Source organism: Amblyomma maculatum, chromosome 11 (assembly GCF_055883805.1).
Source record: "Amblyomma maculatum isolate TAMU_Amacu chromosome 11, ASM5588380v1, whole genome shotgun sequence".
NCBI classification, from domain to species: domain Eukaryota; kingdom Metazoa; phylum Arthropoda; class Arachnida; order Ixodida; family Ixodidae; genus Amblyomma; species Amblyomma maculatum.
This window is the reverse complement of record NC_139354.1, coordinates 64,254,109-64,278,682: the sequence shown is the minus strand read 5'-3', so window position 1 is coordinate 64,278,682 and position 24,574 is coordinate 64,254,109.

Below are 24,574 nucleotides of genomic sequence, written 5' to 3'. Positions count from 1 at the left end.
CCTTTTGTTTCCTGGGGTTTTTGATGTTTACAAATCATATGTTCTCGTACACAGCTGCAGCGGTTTTAGCTTCATTCTAGTGCTGAGCGTAACATAACAATTTACTTACGGTGATACGATTCTGCGTAAAGAAAGGACGCTGCTGGCGAATAATCGCTACTCCCGCACATGCGTTCACTTCCCGAGACAGGTCTTTGCGAGCGTCTATGTGAAATTCGAGTGGTTAACAGGCAGCTTCATATATAGCAACTGGAATAAGTGAATCATTAGCTTTATTTCCTTGTTAGCAAAACTTTACTTGCCTGCACATCTGGCTCCCGCATGCCTTAATTTTACGTGGTTTTCGATCTCTTACTCCGTGAATAGCTGCGCCGAGAAATAAATGCTGCTGGAGCCTTGCGTATGATGGATGGATGTAATAATGGGTTGGATTATTTTTCTGTTACGCCTAAACTTTAATCTTTGGGAACGATATTTTTCAACATTGTAGGTCAAATTTAACGATTTTAATTTTAGTTCGTTGTGCCCTGTCTGGAATGTTTTATGCCAAAGGTGTCGATAATAGCACAGATGCCTCCATAAAATAGATCTTCATAAATTGAGATGACTTCATTTTCCAGAAATATTTGCTCTAGGAAACACAACATAAAGTTGAGAACTGTATAGATTATTAGGCACCAGATGTGCTAATGTAGATTTCGGTGCACTTTGTTGTGTTTTGCTTGAATGCATGCTGTTAAACTGGCTTTTAATATCAACGTAATAGGGGAAATCAGCTAGCATGTAACAAAATAAAGATAAGTCTATTAAAATAGCTTAAGATGGCGAGGATGAAGCAGGCCGGTGAAGTACGTCTGCAGTCGTCGTGCTCCTAGCAGGGCCTCCCAAGGCCTGAAGGCTGCCCGTGACCGCCCATGACACGATGATCCGCAATGTATAGCCTATCTCGCTTCCCGTACCGCGGTGCGCGACTCCCTTTGGAACGCATCCTACGCGAGGTGCCACTGTCGTCTAGCCAAACACCGCGGAACTGACTGGAGAGTCGATAAATACTTCTGGCTGTGGGCAGCAGCACCAACCAGTACCGGATCCGCGCAAATGACAGTATTCGCCGGAATGTGCTGATACCGGACACTCGACAGGACTGTCAGAATGGCTTCCACTGTGTCGAGACTGCATACAGGGGCAGGGCGTCGCGACGGGCTGACTCTTTATCATTCGGTCGCATCTTCTTGCCATGTCAGCTTTCTATATCCTTGTCGACCATGCTAGGGCGTTCTCGTAAGCGACGCGCGCTGGTCAGGCCTATCAGAATCGCCCAGGATAGAGAACGCCGATCAAAGCCGCCTACCCCAAACCCGGATATTTAGTTGTTGATGATGATCAAAATAGCTCAAATCTACCTCGCATTAACATTCTGCTAGTGGGAAGAGCGTCTAATCATCGAAGGAACGTTTTCTACTCAAATGCACGAAGAGTGCTAGCTGAGCTTTGTCTGATATGTTCTATATAATTTGCAACACATTTTGAACGTTTTCCTTACTTCATAATAGAGATTTATTTTTCCGTGATGCGCGATCAGCTACCGTGACTCTACCGAGCGTGATAGTGGCGAAGAAGCTGACTGGTCCCGACGCGGTAGGTCTATGTGCCGACATGCAGTATGTGCGTTATCTATCGACGTAAAGGGGATCTGAGCATGCAGTGGAACATGCGGTGGCGGATCAAGGTAGCGAATAGCGGATCATGGTAAACTAATACTCTCTAATAGCTCGAGGGGCCTAGTGAACTTCAGACCACTGGCCTGCACACAAAAAAGCATAGCATTCAAGGCTGTAACGTTCCTGTAAATATTGCAGGAGAGATCGACGTCACCTTCCCTGGTCTCAAATGAGTTTTCAACCAATGTTAGAATAGTACCATAAATTATTTGTGGTGTTCCAATCAATGTGTCAGAATATATTCTTTCGACACGCGATTTATACGGAGGGCACTTCTGCCAACCTACGAATGATCATAAGCGCAAATACATAGCATGCGCAAGACGACATAAGTGACTAAGGTACTGGTTTTTAAACTTCTCACAAGGAGCACTGAGAAGAAATACCAGATGCTATTATGACAATTTAATATCTCTTCAGTACATTCCTCGTAGTAATTTGTTAATCAATGTTGTAGTGACTGCATTTACCGTGATATTGGGCTCGTCTAGTTGATAACTGAGGTGTGCAACAAATGGTACCTTCAATGCGTTTCCGTACAAAAACTGTACATTAGGGTAAAATAAAACATTACTTAAAGCATTGCTGACATTATAGAAACACACTTTAGTTAGCACGTTAAAATGCTTATTTATTGGGTCATGGGCTAGATATTTTCTGGACCCGATAATATAGTTTGATACAAATAGGGTGTTGGAAAAAATCCTGCACGCGGTGACAGACATGCCAAACTAAAGCACGTGTCATGGTCAACTTTCCATAAATCGTACAGATAAAGCAGCAGGAAGTACACACGGGTGAAAAGAGCTGCGTTACTACATCACAAATTAACTGTCGTCAAAGGAATCCATGCAGTTTACCTTTTTCGGTCAACAGAAAGTTTAATCACATATTGTCGAGCTGATCTGCATGTAAATACATATAGTTCTGTCTGGCTAACCTTCTTCTGTGGTTAACAAAGGACGCTTTTTCCGGCGTCGAGTAGACTGCCTGTTCATCTCGATATCATTATATGTGTTAAAATGTAGAAGGAAAATGAGCGCTTGATAAAGATAAATGTTCTGGACAGCCTTTGGAAAAGTAAAGTTATACATTTTATATAAGTGGCATTTCAGACCCTGTTGTGCGCACTGATAGCCTCTCTGCCATTAATACATAGTCCAAAAATCAAGTCGACGAACAAAAGTAAATCTCAGAACCAGTATGCGAAGTAGAATGAGCCATATGTCTTCACTGTCGGAAATTCAGGCCGTTTACCGAAGCAGAATAATTATTATAGCGTTTATGAAAGCATTCATTCTTCATTCCCGTGAAAGACCTGTTCATTGCGCACATTCTGAGTTACTTCAGGTGTTTTTGATATGAAAAATAAGGTTAATATTGACCTTATTGTACCCATCGTTTTTCTTTCATCACTACTTTTGCTTCATTTATAGTTAGTAAAATTTCATGCAGCTGAATACGGCATTGCTCACTGTCGAAGCACTATATTATTACATTGTTTTGCTCAATTCCATGTGTCGCACTAATCCTCAAATTATCCCGCCACCCACCTAATACAGGATGTTTTCAAGTTTTTTGCCGCAGCATGAGATTACAAAATGCATTGCAGTTTTCGCAAACCTATTGCAGGGGTATTTCAACGATATATGGTTTTTTTCGGTAAAGGTGCACGGTTTGGATATTATTTTACATACCCAAAGTTTTTATTATGACGATATAATTTGCCGGCAAGAAATTCACCCTTACGTCCCTCATCATTTGAGGCAATATATTGTCTTTCCGTTTTCCGAAATAACATTCTGCTGTACAGTTCAGTCTCGCTACTAAGACTTGACAAAATATGGGTGACATGGTGTCAGGTTCGTCCAGTCCTACGTGAAACACGTTGAGTGTCTTCAAAGCACCTTTTCGGCCGATGCGGTCGCATATGGAAACAAAGGGCCGCTAACACAGAGAAGCCTGGTGGTGGCCGCTAACACAGAGAAGCCAGTGCATTGCCCGTTAGGCAATGCACTGGCAGTATTCTTGAGGCTGAGCACAGCGATGAAAAGATATTTGACATACTTGCGTATATGTGCATTCCTACAAGTAGCTGCAAAACATTCAAGGAGTAATTTATTTCTGTGGAAAAAGCTCGTAAACATCTGCGGAGCTGTTCGCTGTAAATTGCGTGCTTTAAAATACAGGGTTCTTTCAGACGTCCTTTTTATGAGGGCACTTAAAGCGATAGATATTTAAAGAAAGCTTTGTTACCGTTGATTGTGCCATATGCTTTTAGTACACAGAGCATACATCTCAATAGTCTTGAAAATAGTATCTACTGAAAGTAATAGTTGGGTTATATATGTACTGGCATAAAATGCGTATATAAATATTTGATGTATGTATTCCGCTGAAGAAAGGCACATGAGTAAACTTATTTTAGCAAATTTTAACTTCGTAGCTGTTTTTGGAATAACTAGAAATTATTGCATAACTCCAACGCACAATAAAAATGAATTTTAAAAAGAATGCTGCCTCTTTTGAACATTTCTTAAGCCAGTTATACATGTAGGAAGCATAGAGATACTTCAACGCAGTTTGTTAATAAGTCTTAAAAGGCATTGAACAAGGAAGAGAAGGAGAACAGTGAACAAGATAATCTGATTGTACAACGGGGCCACTCTTCCGGTTGTCCATGCCTGTTGCTGCGAAGAAAGGGCGGTGTAGTAGAAGTTCATGTCTCCAAGAGATATATTTTTCAATTCATACGTAACATGTGGTAGCGCTTTGAATATAAAATTTACACGGTGAAGGCAGATCTAATTTAATTTAGTGCTGTGTGTGTTGCAATGGCGCTTTGATGCAGCTGGACGCGATGTGTCAGTTTGTCTCTAAAATGCCGTGCCAGAAGAGCTACACGAGTGATTCGTAGTCTTCAGAAAAAATATCCGTCTAACACTGTGTATATGGCCAGATCGACTCGCACGCCTAATACATTGATCGGAGGTGGCTTATGGTTTTTGGACGAGGGTAGGCATAGTTCAAAGGGAAAGCGTGGCAAAATAATTGCTACAAGTGTTATGGTTTTTGAATGTTTTGATGCTGCGTTATGAATAGTACCACGGTATTACAACTTCAACTTCCTCTTCATGAGTTTAAGCACTATCGTAGATGAGAACGAAGGTTATGGAACTATTTTGCGATTAACAATACAGTAGGATCGAAATCAATTTTTTTTAGTTACATGAATTTCGCTCACTTTTAAAAGCGAAAGCTAACTGGACTGCAGAGAACCGTTCTATGAGAGACACGAGGGCCAATTTGAGGGGCAGAGAATAAAAGATCCAAGCAGGCAGTTGCCTCTCATGACATGGTACTTGGAGCGCAGTTACCTGGGAGCTGTCGAACATCGCCAGTGTTAGGGGTGCTGACGATTTACACGTGGGATGGACCTTTATTTTCGAACGAGATTCAGGTCGGGGCGAGACAGATCAAATGGAAACCATAGCGAATACAATCCTTAGCATTGCTGCAAGACAAAGCAGCGATTGTGTACAGTCGGCTAAACGTGCTGCGAAAGTAGCTCTACGGAAGGCACTTAGTTTAAGGTTCATGCGGTAAAAGTATATATACCGGCTCCTGAGACCGTAGCGCAGAAAGAATAACGACGCATCCTGGGCGGTTTGTTTGCAGAACGCTGGGGAGACTTAAAAGAGAGAATTGCGAAATACGTTTTTGGTTCTAATACGATATCGAATAATCTAAAAAAAAGAATGCACTGTCAGCTCAGGATAGCCAGACCTCCAGCTGGTTGGTCAGTGAAGCAAAATGAATTCAGACTTCCCTTCATTTCTTCATTAGGCTGCCACTAGTACAGATACACACTAAGTGATTAATTCTTTTGGCCTGTATCTAATGCACTTTCAAGCGTATGCCAAAATCATTGAAGTACGCCAAGGAATAATACCGAAAAGAAAAGTAATAAATATGGCATTAGGAGTTGCTCCTACTATTCAAATGTCATTCCAAAAGTGGTTATCCATATTGCTGCCTTTACAAATCCTTTATTAAAATCCCTATATCATCAGCCTTTTGGATGGGACGACAAGGTACTGTTATGCCATAGGTCAGAAAACTATCGGTGTTTTCGAGGTAGCAAGCGCAATTCTTTAGATGTATTCGTCATACGAAGTACCCAATACATGCTTAGAAAGCGATGCATAAATTTCATATCACACCTGACGATGCAACTCAGCTTACTCATGGCGGAGAAGAAACTGCCGGCAGCACATTTCTACCTGATGCGTTGTGGCTTGGTACAGCGCAATTAAGCAGTGCAATTGGCCAAATGATAATTAAAATGTCTCGAAAAGCACCTATAGTAACGGCGTTTGATACACATTGGCTCTGCTGTTTACATAAGAAAACATCCGGCAGTCAAACCTAGAATTCCTTGAATTGGCGGTGCTATACAGCGAAGATGTCAGAAGGCCATACAATATCCATTATATGATTGTTAGAATAATCAATTCAGATTTGAATAGAAGACAACGGATATGTAAATACAAAAACTAACAAAGAGCTTGGAAGAAACCTTTACAATCGGACATCTGAAGCCTATACTGCCAAGGCGATGTCAAAGTAGCTAAAAAAACCGAATTCTGATAAATCAAGAACTGGAGCAAATACAAAAGATGCCATTTCCGGTTTGAAGTGAGCCGAACCAGATCAATATTTAGTTCAAAGATTCGTTATTATTGACATAAAATATTATTGGAAGAGACAGTAACCTACCCGCCAAGAGATCAAGAAATGTTTCACCCAGATTTCCTTCGATGGCTTAAAGAGATGAGTCCCTGACGGGTTTATTGCTCTCATGGTCGTCTAAAAAAAAGCCTTGTGCCCATGAATTGCTCACATTAAACGCACAAAGGACAGCTGGAATTGAATACGCAATACGTAATCCTGCCCTAAACGCAGAAGAGACGGTGGAAGTCAAGCCTCTTCTGGAGCAGTCATACGATGTATTCTGCGACCTGCTCGTACAGACGATGATGTTAGATTGCAAGCTATCACTGAACACATTACAGGCAATACATTGGTTTACCATAATAATACCGAGTCGAAATAAAACGAAAGGGGTACGCTGAATCTATAATCAACCCGCGGAGGCCTGGGCGAATAGCGTGTAGTAGTTTTTAAATATAAAGGAAGCTTCAATCGACGTAATGTGGATTTTAGCCTGTACAGCTGCGTTCTAAACATTTAGGAGTGCATCAGATAGAATGTTTTCTCAAAGTTCAACCCCTGGTCTGCCACCCAGCTTCTTTAGGGGGTGAGCTTGGATGAAACTCCGTTACCTGCGCTGTGCCTTCCAGGCCACAATCAGTTTCGAACACGCCAGCTTGCAAAGGTGGGTCGTGGTTGAGTTGAGATTGATAGCGAGATGTTGATGATCATGTGATGTCGATAAGATTATGTCCCTCACGATGTAAAGAAAAAAAGGGCCACATAAGGGCTTCTTCTGCTCGAGGCGGACCTATGGTTGTCCGATTGCGGAACGAATCACTGGCCCATCGGAGCAACTATTTGGGCCATGACCCCTTTTCCAAGCATTTCACCCAATAAGAGCCGAGCACTAGGCCGGGGGATCGCTTGTACCCATTGAAAAACCGGCGAGTACCCGGCGGCACCAGGGGCAGAACCTGGTACCTCCCGAATATGAAGCGGATGTTGTGATGAGGGCCTTTTCAAAGCTATTTGGGTTTAAGATAGGCGAAACCAAATTTCGAAAGCACTTTCTTGAAGGTCTGATGTTGTGTAACAAGTACAGTATGTATTAAATTAGATTTTATCTGCCTCAGACATAATGGAGCAAACAGTCTGAAAACACTGCAGGACCTGCACAGGGGAAAGGAGAACCAATATTTCGGCATTGCTTTTGCGACACCAGGTGAGCCTTATTTCTTTTTGTTTATTTCATATTCTTCATATTTGTCCTAACTATTTTTATATTTTTGATTTCTCGACGCCCTTCAGCGTCTTTACGCGAGACGAATAGAGGTGAAGACATGTTGGAAGAAATTCAAAATATATCTGGTCAACACGCTCAACTGGGACATGGCAGGGATGTTTTTCCAGTGCTAGCGTGGACACGACTCTTTTTTCTTATTAACGACTGACAGACTGTTAGGACACGCTGTGGTGACTCGTTTTGTCCACAAGTGTTGTACACGCTACTAACGAGGCATAAAGTGTTTTTTGCATAATGTCTAAATGCGTTTGAATTCCTCTCAGATAAATCGAGTGAGATGCTCTCTATAGAATTTTCGAAAGCGTAAGATGGATCTGAGTGTTTTTTTTTTCTCGAGACTCTAGAGGGTTGGGGCGGATGTCAACGAAGGAAGATGAGCTAAAAACATTTCTACCGGCACTGAGGCCAATCACCAGAAAGAGTTGCAGTTAATGTCCTTAACAACAGGATTCTATAAAAACTGTTCCTCGAATATGCATGCATGGTTATCAAAATTGCAGAGATGAAAACGAAACGAATACCAATTACTCTAATCTACAGTTTTGGCCAGCGGAAAGGTTTGAGCAAAGGAAATGAAAGCTTGACGCGGCCACCTGCGCGGCTAGTTCCTAAGCAAATGAGGTACTTTTGTTACGCACAGACACTTCAGTGGAAGTTCCTAGAACATTTCTGATGCAGGATGAAGGTTTTTTTTTTTTTCTCAGCCTGCGGGTATGCCAAAAGGTAAAATGGCGAGAATTGGGCCTAGTTGGTTATTCATATTGGTTTCACCGCGCTAACACAGGAGGCAATTTTAAAGAACTTTGAAAGGATCTAATCCGGAACAAAAAAGGTGAAAAGCAGGAAAAAAGAAGCGGTTAGCCTTTTCGAAAAATCTGGCCTGGAGAGCTTAGCAAGGGAACTGAAATCAAAAGGGAACCTTTGTCTTCGACCATTCTACACAGTAAAGACCCATAAAGATGGCAACCCCTTGCGGATGATTGTGGAAGACAAAGAAACCTGGCAAAGGAGCGTGGCACGATACCTGCAACAGCATCTCTGTACTTTGGAAGTAGATGACCCGTACAGAATACAGGGATCTGAAAAAGTCGTGGACTTCCTAAAAGAAGGCCGCAATGTTAGTTGCCTCTCCATCGATGTTCAGGACATGTACTACAACATCCCAAAACCTGATGCCGTGACCGCCGTCGAGGAGGCTGTGGAGTACTTTGGACCCACAAAATTCCAAAATCAATGCGGTACTAGTGTTCGTGCTTTTTTAGACTTGCTTCAGTTGTACTTGGGATCTCTGTTTGTCGAATTCGAAGGGAACCTTTTCGAGCAGCGCACTGGGATCTGAATCGGCTCCTGCTTGGCGCCGATTTTGTCTGACCTGTGCATGGCAAAAGGAAATAGGGCATTGAAGCACCAGCTCGAATCCCTCGGAGTGCTTGCATGTTTCCGTTATGTTGATGTTTTTTTGGTTTGTTTTCCTGGTGAAGCAAGCAGTACTGTAAACCCCAACTTGGTTATTAATTTGTTTGAAACGGCGTTCAAAGGACTAAAATTCTCGTTTGAACTGCCGGAACAATCGGTGATTAGGTTTCTGGACCTCGAAATTTATAAGGGCCTAGAGCACACATGTTGGCTTCACAAGACAAAAGGAGAGAAGGCGATTTTAAGGTATGATTCCGGACACTCAAAATTAATCAAACGGTCCATTGCCAATACATGTATAATTCAGAGCATCAGGAAGTCATGCGTGCATAAGGTAGAGCAAGGAATTATCCAACAGGTTGCAAGGTTAAAAGATAGCGGGTACCCTGATATTCTCCTGGCCTCGATTTAAGAAAAAATCCTAATAACATTGACCGCAAAAATAAGGAAAAAAATGACCCTGAAGGTTCCAAGAAGATCACGCGTCCGATTGTCATCCCGTATGTACACGGAGTATCGCACGGTCTAAAAAAGATTGCAGGCAGGCACGAAGTTCCTGTGGTGTTCACGGCACCCAAAAAGCTATCGGGGTTGTGCGCAAAAATAAACAGACTCGATGAAACACCCAAACTACGTTGCACCACCAACCATGAGAGGAAAGACGTCGAATGCGATACAGGCGTGGTTTATTCCATCCCCCTCTCATGCGGATTGAAGTATGTCGGCCAAACGGGTCGGTGCATAAACAAAAGGCTGAATGAGCATGCTAACAATTGCAAATCAATCGCGCATCCAGGGAAGCTGGCTACGCATTGCCAGCACTGCAAATGTAATCCTCAATTTGAAAAAACCGCAGTTATTTCGCATTCTGATAATAAAACCGAAAGACAGATCACAGAAGCGTTTGAAGTAAAATCCGTCGGGGCCGATATGTGTATCAGCAACGTATCACTGTCGTTGTCTGCGAAAGAAGTTGATTTGCTTAGATTATCGCGATGAGTGTGTCTAGCTGTATGCCTTTGTTACCTGCGATGATTGTTTCCTCATGTTTCCTCGTTGCTTATGTTTGTTTGATGACGACCACGTTTTGTGTATAAAATGACTTCCGTTTCATCCATTAAAACCAGTTGTTAGTTCGCGCTCCGTGGTGTTTGTCTTTTCTGTCGTTCAATGTGTTAGCGCGGTGAAACCAATAAGCCAAAAGATCATTAGCATAAGCGACATACCTATCCTAGCAGAAAAATGGAATGTTTTGAACTTGTATAGGGATTTGACAGATTTATTGTTTACACTAAAGGACGCATTTCAAGCTGAGAAGCGGCCATCAGCCCAAGAAGTGTTCGACAAAAACTAAAAGATCGACTTGAAGACTGACGAGGTAGTGCATCGAGGATTACGAACTTCACACTGAATGTATCAAATCAACATAAGTAATGCATTCAAAGTTATGTTCTTAGGGCTCTGTTGTATACTCAGTGGACGTGACGTTGACTCTCACACTTCTCTGTGCCTGTTTGTGCTTTAAATATGAATGAGCCATTTTTTTTTTGTGTGTGAAAAACCCCTGAGTTAACGGTGTGTGCTCGACTTTTTGGGTTTCGCTGCCTGAAAAAGAAGTGAAGTGGGACACGTGAACGAGGATCAGCAAAGGGACATTAGGTGCATGGATGTGTCTCTAAATATATTCATACTATTGTTCCACGGCATAAAATAATTTTGGTTTGGTAGACGTAAATCGGCCTAGTTTCTTTACTCTCGCTGGGAATTTGAACTCACAGCTATGCGTGAAAAGAAGGGAACCTGCATAAGGACGATGGTTTCCTAACATAAAGCGTAATTTATCACTTACAATATGTGTAACCTCTTTTCCATTTTCTGTAGTGATGAGACGCACCAGAGGAGCTGCGACCGAGCTTTTTCTTAAATTGAGCACAAGGTCGTCAGTGACGTGCAGCGTAAGTTCCCCATTTGCTGTTCGTTCTTCGAGCAGTTGTGGGTATACAAGCTCCGAACGTTCATGCGATGGTAATGTTCGTGCGTCAGCACCTGCGCAAAATTCGTGCAAAGGCGAGTTTAAATGTTTTACTGGATCTCCGTGCCTACAAATAATTTGCATTAACCAAAATTTAAGATTCGCTGTTTTGTGACTGACAATAAAAAGTACTCTTCATTTGCAGCCTGGCTCCCGCGACAACTGCGCGCCTCGTGCTTCTTCATGTAATCTGCATAATAAGTTTTATTTAAAAGTGCATTGAAGCCTTTTCTTGGATTCTGACTCGGACTAATCTTATAAAAAAGCCGTCTATAGTAACCAGGACGAATACTCATTTGTGGAAGTAATTTAACACTTGCACGTCACCATAAGCCGAAACTGCCCAATAATCCGGTCACAGGATGAAATGGGCATAAAGGTATTTCCTTTACGATGACATACTCAGCTCACTATGAAATGCGAGAGAAGCCGGTAATTGTTCCAGAAAAAACAATTTATCGAATGAGAGGGCATTTTGTCTAAAAAGTTTCATTTTATTATTAATATTTAACCGCATAGTTTAATGAAGTAGTAGTAGACCAGTGCTTTTCTAACTCTCGACGTGTGAACCGTGCCTGAAGGCCAGTTAACGATCCCTTGCTAGGTTAATTCTATTTTATTCCAAAGAGTAGGGAATCCGCTATTAGGTGTTCCTGGCGTATGCATTACACAACTTATAGTCTTAAAGACATAGATAGGTTTTGCTCTAACACCTTAGCAAGGCTCACATCGCAGCTTTTGCGTTGTGCCTAGCAGTCGTTCAATTGGTCTATCTGTCTCATATCACCTTTTTCGCGATAAAAATTAGAATAATGCGTCTGCTTTTGCAGTTGAAGGAATAAACCATATTGGCCTTTGGCCCCGATGCTTCAGTCCTATTAAAATGAAGGAATTAGATCCTGGCTGTCTTTGCCAGCTAGCCGATGGATTTCCTAATCTCTTTCGCGTTTACAGATGACTGTGAAACTAACTCTTAGTTGGATATGTAGCGTTTGGACCAGAAATTACTAGTGCTGTTCAAATTGGTCACAGCAATATCATGCCACAGTGGTCACAGCAATATCATGACGTCGACCATGAAATGTACCCTCTCTTTAGGACACACAGGAATCGGAGCTGAAAGCAGCTATGCCTGCGCTCTAAGGTCCATTGTATCATTTCGTATACGAAGAATAATATGGTAAATGGCAGGAAACATTACGATAGGCAGTTGTAATTCGCCGCCAGGTATGTTGATATAGTTCTACATATTACTGAAAATACTTCAGAGGGCCGAGACGAATTTAATAGCGAAAATGAGACTAATTACACACAATCTCTAGCAAAGCAGGTGGAATAAAAAGAAAAAAAAATTACTGTTTAAAATGCAGTGCTTTAAGAAATTGCATACTCTTACTCAAGACACCTACAATACTATAAAATATAGCTACTCACCCAATGCAGAGAACGTTAGCAAGAAAATTGCTCTGTACATGATAGTAGATACAAGTAGAGTGTTGGTCTCTTTTGTCCGTAATCGGTGTTTCAATCTAATCATGTATTGTGGCATCCAAAAGAGCTGCTCAGCGAGTTTCCGCAACGTTATTCCTCAGTTCATCGATCGGAGGCTTATAAAGGGATCGGAAAATTTTCTGCTGCTTGGTAAGACTTCTTGGTAAGCTGAACAGGCGGTGGTTCTAAGATTCATAGCAGCATTTTCTTCGTATTTAAAAGGGTGCCTGGATCGATGGTGTGAATGCTGCTCAAAATCAACTAGGTAGTTTTACAATTATGAAAAAGCAAGCGAAGCAAGCGCAGCACGATTTTGGAGAATTGAAGAAGGAAGCATTAGACGCAGTGGCACATTGCTAACAACTTTCAGCTGGCAAGCAAAAATAAAAAGAGATGGCCCCTCAAACTCTGACAGCACAAAGCAGCTTGTCACTAGAGCCTTCTTGTGTATGTAGATGTGCAGCTAAAGAAAAGTGATAAGGTCAAGAGCAAGAAAATGGGTATTGTTCGATGCAAACTATGACATCTTCGCAGAAGCCGTCAGCCTTGGACGTTTCCTGAGACAGTTGTTTTTTCTGGGCCGCGAAAATCAATAAAATAAATAATATATTTACGTGATGCCGAACAAAAAGGAATAAAGAAGGCACAGTTTGTGTCTAGTCCATGAGAGCTAGAGGTCGTAAGAGATAAAAGTAAGCTATATGTCTAGATTTCTTTTTTATTCTTCACATGCATTTAGTGTTCCATGTTTCTACTCGGGAGCTATGCTGCCGAGAACACAATTGAAACTTGAATATTATTACGCTCATGATGACACAGTCACTGTGTTCATTGCGCAGAGACCAAATGTGATAGCAGAAGCACTCGCTTAGGAAATATTGATTTTTAATATAATTCGCCAACATGAACACGATAGCAAGAACGCACAAATAACAAGTACAAGGAACAAAGCGAGGTCATTCACTACTTCGATGAACGGGAATCGTTAGTAGAAAATATTTGTGACCTTTTTATTGTGTCCCAGCCTAAAAAAGCTGTTGTCAACAGAGCCATTTTTTTTAATTGGTTCACAGGAATGAAAAAGTGCAGTTTTTGTCACAGGCGTTCGAATTACAATAAAACTCTAATTGCCAATTAGTCATAGGGCATGATTTGTAAGGAGTACATGTACGGTATCTAATTTTATTGAAGTATTCGATGTTAACTTGACCAATGGCCGCAGCTTCTTTTCGCGCTCAGCGCTACTCTGCGAAGTTTCTTGCCAAGCTTTATAACTTTTTGTCGCTCTAGCTTATAACTGATTTCAATCTGTTACGGGTGTGCTCAGCAATACATAATATGCTGCTGTACACATGAAACCCTTTATTTCGAGGCAAGGCTGCTTTCGAACGGTCTTCAAGTACATATGATATGAACCTAAACCCAGAGCACTGGAAATGATATTCTTTAGGCGGGTATATTAATGAGACAATTGTAAATCTAGGACAATCTCACTCGGCAAGTTTGCGTCCCTAAGAAGCCCCAGATAGTCAAAACTCGCACTTAGAGGTAGGCTAGCCGTTAACGGCAAATATTTCTTTTTTTAACTTGGGGCACTTTTGAAGCACAAGTTTCCTTCTTATGCGAGTTCCTCCTACAATTGGTCAGCCATGAATACTTTGCAACCAATGCCATTCTGATTCTAGTTTACAACTCTCTTCTTGTTTGATGATTTTGGAGCGCAGAGAAATCAGGCGCTTGGAATAGAGATGGAATGCGGAAAAATGTCAACTGATGAGATATGTATATTATACAATTTCTATTGTCCGCTGGGAGTTCAACAGCATTACATTCCTATATCTTTAGATGCAACTTTATCGCTGCTTAGGACTCGATTGTTTTATTGCCTTCTGCAAAGCAGTTGTGGTGCAAGTACTTAATTGTAAATCCAGCTTATGCATTACACACATTGCCAGATTCAGTTCTTAAACGCTTAGTCCAGCGGAACCCTTGTGCACCTTTTTAGCAGTTGAAAGATTGGTCTGCTTCACGAACATTTGCCGGAACAGATTAGCACTGCGCTGGCTCAAGACCAGGCATTCATGGCGAAACATACTTTCATCCTACATTACACGCAACTTTTTAAGCCATTACATGACAGTCAGACTGAAGAAGTTTGAGACTGGTTCACAAAGTTCAAACAGTTCACTCAATTTAACCAATGAAACGACTACGAACTAAGAAGGCGTTTCAACTATATGGCTTCAGTTTTGCCGGCGACCTCTTGAGACCTCCCCCAGCATGAATCATCGAGACAAAGCAAAACGAGCTTTGCAGGTTCACATTTCTGATCTCTTTGCCGTGCCCCTTATACATTACTTTATGTTGAATGCCCTCACCTTATTTCGGCGCCGCTGCGATGATGCAGTGTCTAGAGTGCTCGACTGCTGGGATTCGAGGATCAGCCACAGCAGTCCTGATCCTCAGAGTCATGTATCGTCTTTTTATGTCCTGACTTGCAGGTCTAGAACCACTCCCTGGAGTGCTATTTTCTGTTTGTTGAGTGATCCAGCTGCTTGGCAACTGTCACCTTCTACGATTACTACCCACACCTCCCACGATTACTCTCACACCCTTCCCAAAGACATTTCATATGTGAGCTTCCTGTATTCTTTCGCATTAGCCTATTCAGCTGCATTGCCGTGCCCCAAATTGAATTATACAATAAGTTGCTTTTTAAATTTTTGCCTTGGGCCCTTTCAGGCTCTGGTACTTCTATATTCGATTAGCTTAAGCCGGTGAATAATTTTTTGTTCGTTCGTTTGTTTGCTTTTTTGTTTGTTTATGTGAATTCGCGTCTCAAAGCAACCGAGGCTATGAGAGACGCCGTAGTGGAGGGCTCCGGAAATTCCAACCTCCTGGGGTTCTGTGACGTGCACTGACATCGCACAGCACACAGGCTCTGAGCTTTTCATCGCAATTGCGGCCGCCGCGGCCGGGATTCGATCCTGCTGCCATGGGCACGGTAGCCGAGCACCCTAACTGCTGCACCACAGCGGCGTTAGGTGCTGGCTCCGTGCGCTTTTATTTTTGTGATTTATTCTTAGACGCCCTCAAGCTAAGCAAGGAAGGGATAATAACTCTCAAATTTATAATCACTCTTTTTCATTGAGGGTAAACAGTGCAAAAAAGACGAGGACGAATAAAGTACACAATCGAGAATGTGTACTTCATTCGTCCTCGTCTTTTTTGCGCTGTTTACCCTCAATGGATTACCAACTTGCCCAAGCGTCTGTTTTAGCCACTCTTTTTCTTAATGCAGCAAAGCAATGTTTTTAAGAACCGCTAATATAAGGTTTAACAAGTTGTCAAAGATTGCTTAACTAACCAACATTTAGATTGTTTAATGTAGTGTTCTGAAATTGGCTGTTATTCCAGTGTTTTCATTGAAGCATGGCATGAAAAAAACGTCTTGCTGAATTTTTTTATTTTATGACTGCAGATGTTAATCAAACTGGAAGATGAAATTAAATGTCCACAACTGACTCGTTCAAGAAGCACTGCGTCGGATGAGATGATTTCTTTCCCGAAATTTAGCGCATTCTTTCTTCTCCACAAAGAAGAAGTCATTATCACAGTGGAGGTGGTTCGTTTGTCGGCGCAGATAACAGCTCGTACTTGTAAACGGTGTTATTGTGCTGTCGGTACAGTGCGCCTGAAATTTCTACATTTCACTTATTTCGCCTGTATTCATTCATGCGTGGCAAGCTCATGTGATATCCATTATTTCGGAATGTATTTCCATCTGAAGAAACTCTCGTTGTTCTCTCGAGCGCCCAGGTTTTCGCTGCTCCGCGGAGCCTCGGAGTACTTTCGAACGAAACTTCAGCAATACGAGGAAATGCGAAAAAAACTTTCAAAGAACTGACTTCGAAACAACAGAAACAGTATAAGTCCAAGTGATGCCGGATTTCTGCAGAGAAATTTACCATAGGCTTTTATAAATGGAGATTGTTCTGTGAAGAAGCTGACTAGTCCAACGCGCGAAGAAACCTGTTAACGAGCAAAATTCACAAAAGTGCGTTCTGTAGGAGGCCTTTCTTTTTGTTTCCTGGGGTTTTTGATGTTTACAAATCATATGTTCTCTTTCACAGCTGCAGCAGTTTTAGCTTCATTCTAGTGTTGAGCGTAACATAACAATTTACGTACGGTGATGCGATTCTGCGTAAAGAAAGGACGCTGCTGGCGAATAATCGCTACTCCCGCACATGCCTTCACTTCCCGAGACAGGTCTTTGCGAGCGTCTATGCGAAATTCGAGTGGTTAACAGGCAGCTTTTGGTCAGCTTCATCTATAGCAACTGGAATAAGTGATTCATTAGCTTTATTTCCTCGTTAGCAGAACTTTACCTGCCTGCACATCTGGCTCCCATATGCCTTAATTTTACGGGGTTTATGATCTCTTACTCCGTGAATAGCTGCGCCGAGAAATAAATTCTGCTGGAGCCTTGTATATGATGGATGTAATAATGGATTGCATTATTTTTCTGTTACGCCTAAACTTTAATCTTTGGGAACGATATTTTTCAATGTTTTAGGTCCAATTTAACGGTTTTAATTTTAGTTCGTTGTGCCCTGTCTGGAATATTTTATGCCAAGTGTCGATAATAGCACAGATGCCTCCATAAAATAGATCTTCATAAATTGAGATGACTTCATTTTCCAGAAATATTTGCTCTAGGAAACACAACATAAAGTTGAGAACTGTATAGATTAATAGGCACCAGATGTGCTATTGTAGGTTTCGGTGCACTTTGTTGTGTTTTGCTTGAATGCATGCTGTTAAACTGGCTTTTTGACAACGTAATAGCGGAAATCAGCTAGCATGTAACAAAATAAAAAGAAGTCTATTAAAATAGCTTAAGATGGCGAGGATGAAGCAGGCCGGTGAAGTACGTCTGCAGTCGTCGTGCTCCTAGCAGGGCCTCCCAAGGCCTGAAGCTGCCCTTGACCACCCAGGACACGATGATGCGCCATGTATAGCCTATCTCGCTGCCCGTACCGCGGTGCGCGACTCCCTTTGGAACGCATCCTACGCGAGGTGCCACTGTCGTCTAGCCAAACACCGCGGAACTGACTGGAGAGTCGATAAATACTTCTGGCTGTGGGCAGCAGCACCACCCAGTACCGGATCTGCACAAATGGGCAATATTCGCCGGAATGTGATGATGCCGGACACTCGGCAGCACTGCCAGAATGGCTTCAACTGTGTCGAGACTGCATCCAGGGGCAGGGCGTTGCGACGGGCTGACTGGTTATCATTCGGTCGCATCTTCTTGACATGTTAGCTTCCTATATCCTTGTCGACCATGCTAGGGCGTTCTCGTAAGCGACGCGCGCTGGTTAGACCTATCAGAATCGCCCAGGATGGAGAACGCTGATCAAAGCCGCCTACCACAAACCCGGATATTTCGTTGTTGATGATGTTTAAAATAGCTCAAATCTACTACGCATTAACATTGTGGTAGTGGGAACAGCGTCTAATTGTCGAAGGAATGTTTTCTACTCAAATGCATGAAGAGTGCTAGCAGAGCTTTGTGTGATATGCTCTATATAATTTGCAACACAGTTTGAAAGTTTTCTTTACTTCATAATAGAGATTTATTTTACCGTGATTCGCGATCAGCTACCGTGCTCTACCGAGCGTGGGAGTGGCGGACAAGCTGACTGGCCCCGACGCGGTAGGTCTATGTAACGACATGCAGTATGCGCGCTATCTATCGACGTCAAGGGGATCTGATGAAATGAAGGAGATAGATGAAATGAGAGCCACGGTAATAGGCGAGAGAGTATGGCGGAACCAGTAATAGAGAGTTTTAGCTTACCGTGATCCGCGATCCGCTACTGGGATCCGCCACCGCGCGTTCCACTGCGCATGCCCAGACCCCCCTTGACTCCGACAGATGGCGCCACATATTGGATGTCGGCCCACAGACCTGCCGCGTCGGGACCAATCAGCTTGACCGCCCTGCCCACGCGCGGTAGAGAGCCACGGTGGCGGATCGCGGATCACGGTAAGCTAAATCTCTCTAATATCTAAAAACTATCAAGGGGTTCTAGTCGTACCCCTTGTGTAGCGCCACATCGCGGCAACTAACAAATGTGAGAGAACCGACGGGTCCTTTTGCGAAGCAGACAATTTCGCTGACATTGTAAAAATACAGAAGATACTTGTACGGTCTCTCAAGGCAGGTTAACGCGCAAAACTCTGCCATATTTTGCTAAGCCTCGAGCAGAATGGGGTAAATGCTGCAAACGTTCGCGACTCTAACGGAATGTTTAAAGATATCGGTGGAGCTACCAACAGACGACCCGTGTGATCATTTCTGAAAATCTATATTTTCTAGCTCTTGGCAGCACTGACAAACCCCCTGGTGAGTCGGCTAGCGAGAGCGACTTCTTCATTCTTGCAATAGAGCATCGAAATTTCCTGCCCTTGCTCGCCGCTGCTCCCAACACAGACCAGGATAGGACGGTAGAAGTCTTGGAAAATGGCGCTTGGGACGTGTCATTCTGTCATTCCTTCCTCCCAAGTAGCGTATTTGAAAGGTTCTGACTCCCAGGACTTCATAATGATAACATAATCAGGCAACACGCTGTAAGATATTAACGGTAATGAGTGTAAACAGCCTGAAACGCAGCGGCCATCTGCAGATATAAAGAACAAATTGGCATTACAACGACCACAAGCCCCCGCAGAGCACAAAAATGACACTGCCACAGAAACTCAAGCATTTTGCCGACAGAAGAAGAATGCACTTGGAAGAACTCATGCATTTTTTCTACGGAATTGTTTATGTTGCACATACCTCAAGTTTCGAAGTTATTTGCATTAAAGCAGCTCTAAATATCGCACTGCACTAAATGCTGCTGTTACCAGGGCAGGTTCTCGTACACAAAATGAATACACAAATGTTCTTATGGACAGTGCAGCTTACATGTTATTTGAATATGTTCAATGCAAACTTAATAAACTATATTCGAAGAAAATATACTGCATCCTTCGTGCTTGGCTGTCTGTCATTCGCATACATTGGTAATCCTGATTTCCCACCAACCACTGCTAGTCAAACTGTGAGGTAATACAAATAGCCTGAAAGTGCTGGGTAGATATGCGACAAGTTGGAGTTCGAAGGCTAAGGTTTTAACTCAAGATAAGCAGTACGTGCTTGCAGCCAGATTGCTTGTCTAGACATGGCTTATATTTAGGGTTGTTCGTTTTTTGGTGAAATTCGATTTTACTCGCTTTTTCACCCCGAACATGTTCCTAATATTCAGGTAAGACCTCAGTTTTTCCAGTTTCTGGAACAGTTGTACCTATGGAACCTGTTGAAAGCTCGAATCAAAGTGCCAAAGGAGAAGCAATTTGAATGTAACTTTCCGATAAGGAGGTTCTTAATGCGAAGGCAATATTAATGAGAGATGCACAACAGCCACTTTTCAATGTCCAGAAAACGCTTGAAAGCGGAAAACATTTTGTGCCAGGCTTCGATCATCTTGTAAACGTCAAGCTGCAGCAGACAGTCAACGAGTTTTACACGACAATGGGTAAAAGCGATTGAGCAAAAGGTGTTCCATCTATGTTACCTAAGAGCAGGGCCACATCAGTAAAAGCTTCTTCTGAAGAGATTTGCGAGAAAATCTCCATAAAATGGGGCTGCACTCTGAAACCGAATGTCTCGGACAAAGAAGAAAACCAGTTCTGAATGCAATGTGGCCTTACTGGCCCATTCTAGAAGCGGCTGCTGAGTCTCTCTTTGGAGGACTACCTACCTATCTTTATTTCCGTGACGGGCGTTGCAGGCTCGCTTTACGGAGAGTTTAACCAGTACTTGCTTGCAGCAAGCCCGACGAATGAGTGTTGAACTGATGAACTATTGGAATGAACTGATGAACTATTGGAACGACGCTACTGTGCGCTACCCAAGGCTAGCAAATGCAGATGAATATGTATGTTATTAAGAGCGTGTAAAATGTTGATGACCAGCTAAAGTGAATAAAATGCTTCTTGTCCACACACTAATCACTGTACATTACTGAGAAAAATAATTACGACAGAAAAGCCAAAATATAAAATATTTTCTTGAAAGCAGCACAAACATAACCTTTATTGTTACCCACCGATTAAGAGAAATCCGATAAACCCCGAATATCAGAGTGTTTCCACAAAGAACTTGATTTACCCCCTAATAACTAGCGGAAAAATAACGCCCTTGTTTAGACCCTTGAATTTAAAAAAAATATATACCCGAAACGAAAACCCATGCTCATATTGCTCCTCAGATAGAGGCTCTGCAGGCATAGGGAACAAGAAAAGTCTACACTGAGAGGCTTTCATTTCATTTAGGTGTTTTGTAAGGTAACGCGAAGGTAGGACTTGGGGGATCAGGTTTTATCGCAGACCTGAAGCCTTGGTCGCACACTGCAGCCAAACACACTCCGCGATGACGATGGGTATCTACAAGATGAAGCAGCACGTTCAGCCGTGTGGAAGTTGAATCGCCACACAGTGCTCACGCTATTTCGCCCGCGCAGTTGAAGCGGCCCGCCTGGCCGCAATTAGTCCTCAGGATTGCGCCGAATAAAAGGCTTCATGCGTAAAACGTGGACAACTTCAATGCCATGGTAACGACTGTCCGGAGGAGGGTAAACAGGAGAGACGCGATAGTTGACCTGGGAGGTTTTTGCAAGAACTGTGTAAGGACCAATCTAACGGTGCTGGAACTTGTCACAAAGGCCAGGAGTGCGTAATGGGGTCCAAAGTAACATCTCTTCGCCGGGACGGAACGACACTTGGCAATCGGCTGCATCATAGCGGCACTTGCGGTCTTCCTGGCTAGCTTCCGTGGTGACGCAAGCAAGCCGACGAGATTTGGCCGTTCGGGAAAGGAACTGGTCAGGAAGAGAGGATGAGGAGCTGGCATGTGTAGAAAGGAAAGAGGCATCAAAAAAGGTAGCGGGAGAACGGCCGTAAACGAAAAAAAAAAACGGAGTGCAACCTGTGGTCCGCTGTACAGCTGTATTGTAGGCGAACGTAACAAAAGGAAGTATTGCGTCCCAGTTTCGGTGGTCCTGGTCGACGTACATAGACAACATGTCAGAAAGCGTGCGGTGGATCCGCTCACTCAACCCATTGGTCTGCGGGTGATAGCTGGAGGTCAGTCTGTGATGTGGGGTTGAGGCCGCAAGAACTTCGGCTACAATCGTCAACAGAAATGCCCGACCACGATCGCTGAGAAGCACTGGAGGGGCCCCATGGCGCAGCACGAGCGATTTCAAAAAGAAGGTCGCGCCCTCATGTGCAGGGCAGCGGTCTCAGCGTAGCATGTTAGGTGGTCGATGGCGGTGACGATCCAGCGATTACCTCGTGCGGACAATGGAAGTGGCCCGTATAAGTCTATGCCAATAACGGCGAAAGGAGTAGCAGGGCAAGGTAGCGGCTGTAGTAGGCCATCAGGAGAAGTCCGCTGTTTGCGGCGCTGGCATGGCAGACAAAAGGCGACCTATTTTGCCTCGCTTGAGCCGAGGCCTGGCCAGAAGAAATGGGTTTTCACGCGGTGGTAAGTTTTATGAAAGTGTAAGTGACTGGCTGTAGAATCATTGGGGAAAGCCGCCAGGATACGGGTGCGAAGCGCTCTCGGAATAATGGGAACCCAACGGGTGCCTTCAGACCAATAAATATAACGGAAGAGCACGCCGTTGTCAACTTTGAACTTTTGGAGTTGCCTGCGCATCCTAGCGGTAGGAGGGTGAGAAGCACCGGTGAGAAGGTCGATTAGGCAAAGACAGTAGGGATCTACTCGTTGGTGTGAAATAATGGAGTAGCGATCTGGAGCAGCGGCAGCCGTAGCACAGGTGATGTTTGGAGCTCTGGACAACATTGGGACGTCGAGGGTGCACGCAGGAGAGAGAGAGAAAGAGAGAGAGAAAGAGAGATAGAGAAGGCAGAGAGGTTAACGAGGAAAGCTTCCGGTTTGCTACCCTGCACTGGGGAAGGGGAATGAAGAGTTTAAAGGAGAAAGATAGAAGAGAATGATAGGAAAGGTAAGGCGACGAGGAGCACAGTCACAGTTTCTCAATCAAGTTTGTATCTCTCATAAAACACATAAGTGCTTTGAAGGCTTTGCCGGTGCACGCAGGAAGGCATGAAGATGCACTAGGTGGTGATTCTGGGAGCTGGCAACGGGAAAGAGCATCGGAATCTCGACGTTTGCGCCCCGATTTGTATGTGACATCGAAGTGGTATTCCTGCAAATGCAGAATCCAACGGCCCAGGCATCTAGTCAAATTTTTGAGGGTTGATAACCAACACAGAGCGTGATTATCGGTAACGATCGTGAAATGGCGGCTGTAGAGGTAGGGGCGGAATTTCTTAACTGCCCAAACGACGGCGAGGCACTCTTGCTCAGTGATTGTGTAGTTGCGTTCCGCTGGTGTTAGAGCTCGACTGGCAAACGCAATTACATTTTCCCGAGAAGCGATATCACGTTGCAGAAGTACGGCGCCGATACCGAGGCTGCTTGCCTCGGTGGGGAGAATGGTGGCAGCAGTGTCGTCGAAGTGAGCGAGAACAGGGTTCGAAGTGAGGGCATTCTTCAGGGTTTGAAAAGCTTTTTCGCATTCTTCGGACCAATTGAAAGTAGTACGGTCGGTAAGGAGGTGGTGGAGCGGTGCAGCAATGGCAGCAAAACTTCGAATGAAATTGCGGAAGTATGAAGATGGGCCAAGGAAACTGCGTAGATCCTTAGTCCGCTGAGGGCGTGCAAAGTTCAAAACTGCAGCAAGCTTTTCAGGGTCGGGTCGAATGCCATCGCGGCTGACGAGGTGGCCCAGGATCTTGATTTCTTTCTTGGCGAAATTACACTATTTTGTGTTCAGCTGGAGACCGGCGGATGCCAGGCACGTTAATACTTGATCAAGGCGGCATAAATGATCAGAAAAAGTCTCAGAGAAAATAACTATGTCGTCCAGGTAGCACAAGCCTGTTTTCCACTTAAGCCCTCTAAGAACAGTGTCAATCATGCACTCAAACGTAGCGGGGGCATTACAAAGTCCCAGAGGCATGACATTGAATTCATAAAGCCCATCGGGAGTAGCGAATGTGGTTTTTTCTTTGTCGGCTTCATGCATCGGAATCTGCCAGTAACCGGAACGCAAATCCAACGTGGAGAAATATTCGGCGCCCTGAACACAGTCGAGGAAGTCGTCAATTTGTGGATTAGGGTAAACATCTTTGCGAGTGGCTTTGTTAAGTGCGCGGTGATCAACGCAAAAACGCACGGACAAATCCTTATTTTTTATCAAGGCGACCGGAGATGACCAGGGGCCAGCTGAGGGCCGAATAATGTCTCGTCGGAGCATATCATTCATATTATCTTCTATTATTTTACGTTCTGATAAGGAAACACGGTAAGGGCGGCGGCTAACAATTGAAGTACCTTCTACAATAATGCGCTGCTGTGCAGAAGAAGTTCGGCCCTAGGTCGAAGAAATGACATCAAAGGAGGCTTGGTGTTTTCGAAGTAATTCCTGCAAAGCTTGGCGGTCAGTCGCAGGAAGGTCAGGATTGATGGTGCCACGGAGAACACAGAGAGAAGCATCGGAAGAAGCTGCTGGTGAGGAAGAGGAGGCGGTAAGGGTGGTGAGGGACACCGGGTGAATGTCCGGGGCACAAGGAAAACATGTCCCTTTAGTCAGCACAGTGAGCTCTGGAGAAGTGTTCGAAGCAGCGACAAGCGCTATGCCATGCTCAAACCGAACAAGACTTGGTAATAGCGCGATTCCACGGGTTTGATGGCGATCAGAAGGCACGATTAGCACATTTCCGTTATCAATGTCAGTAGAAGTAAGCGCGACA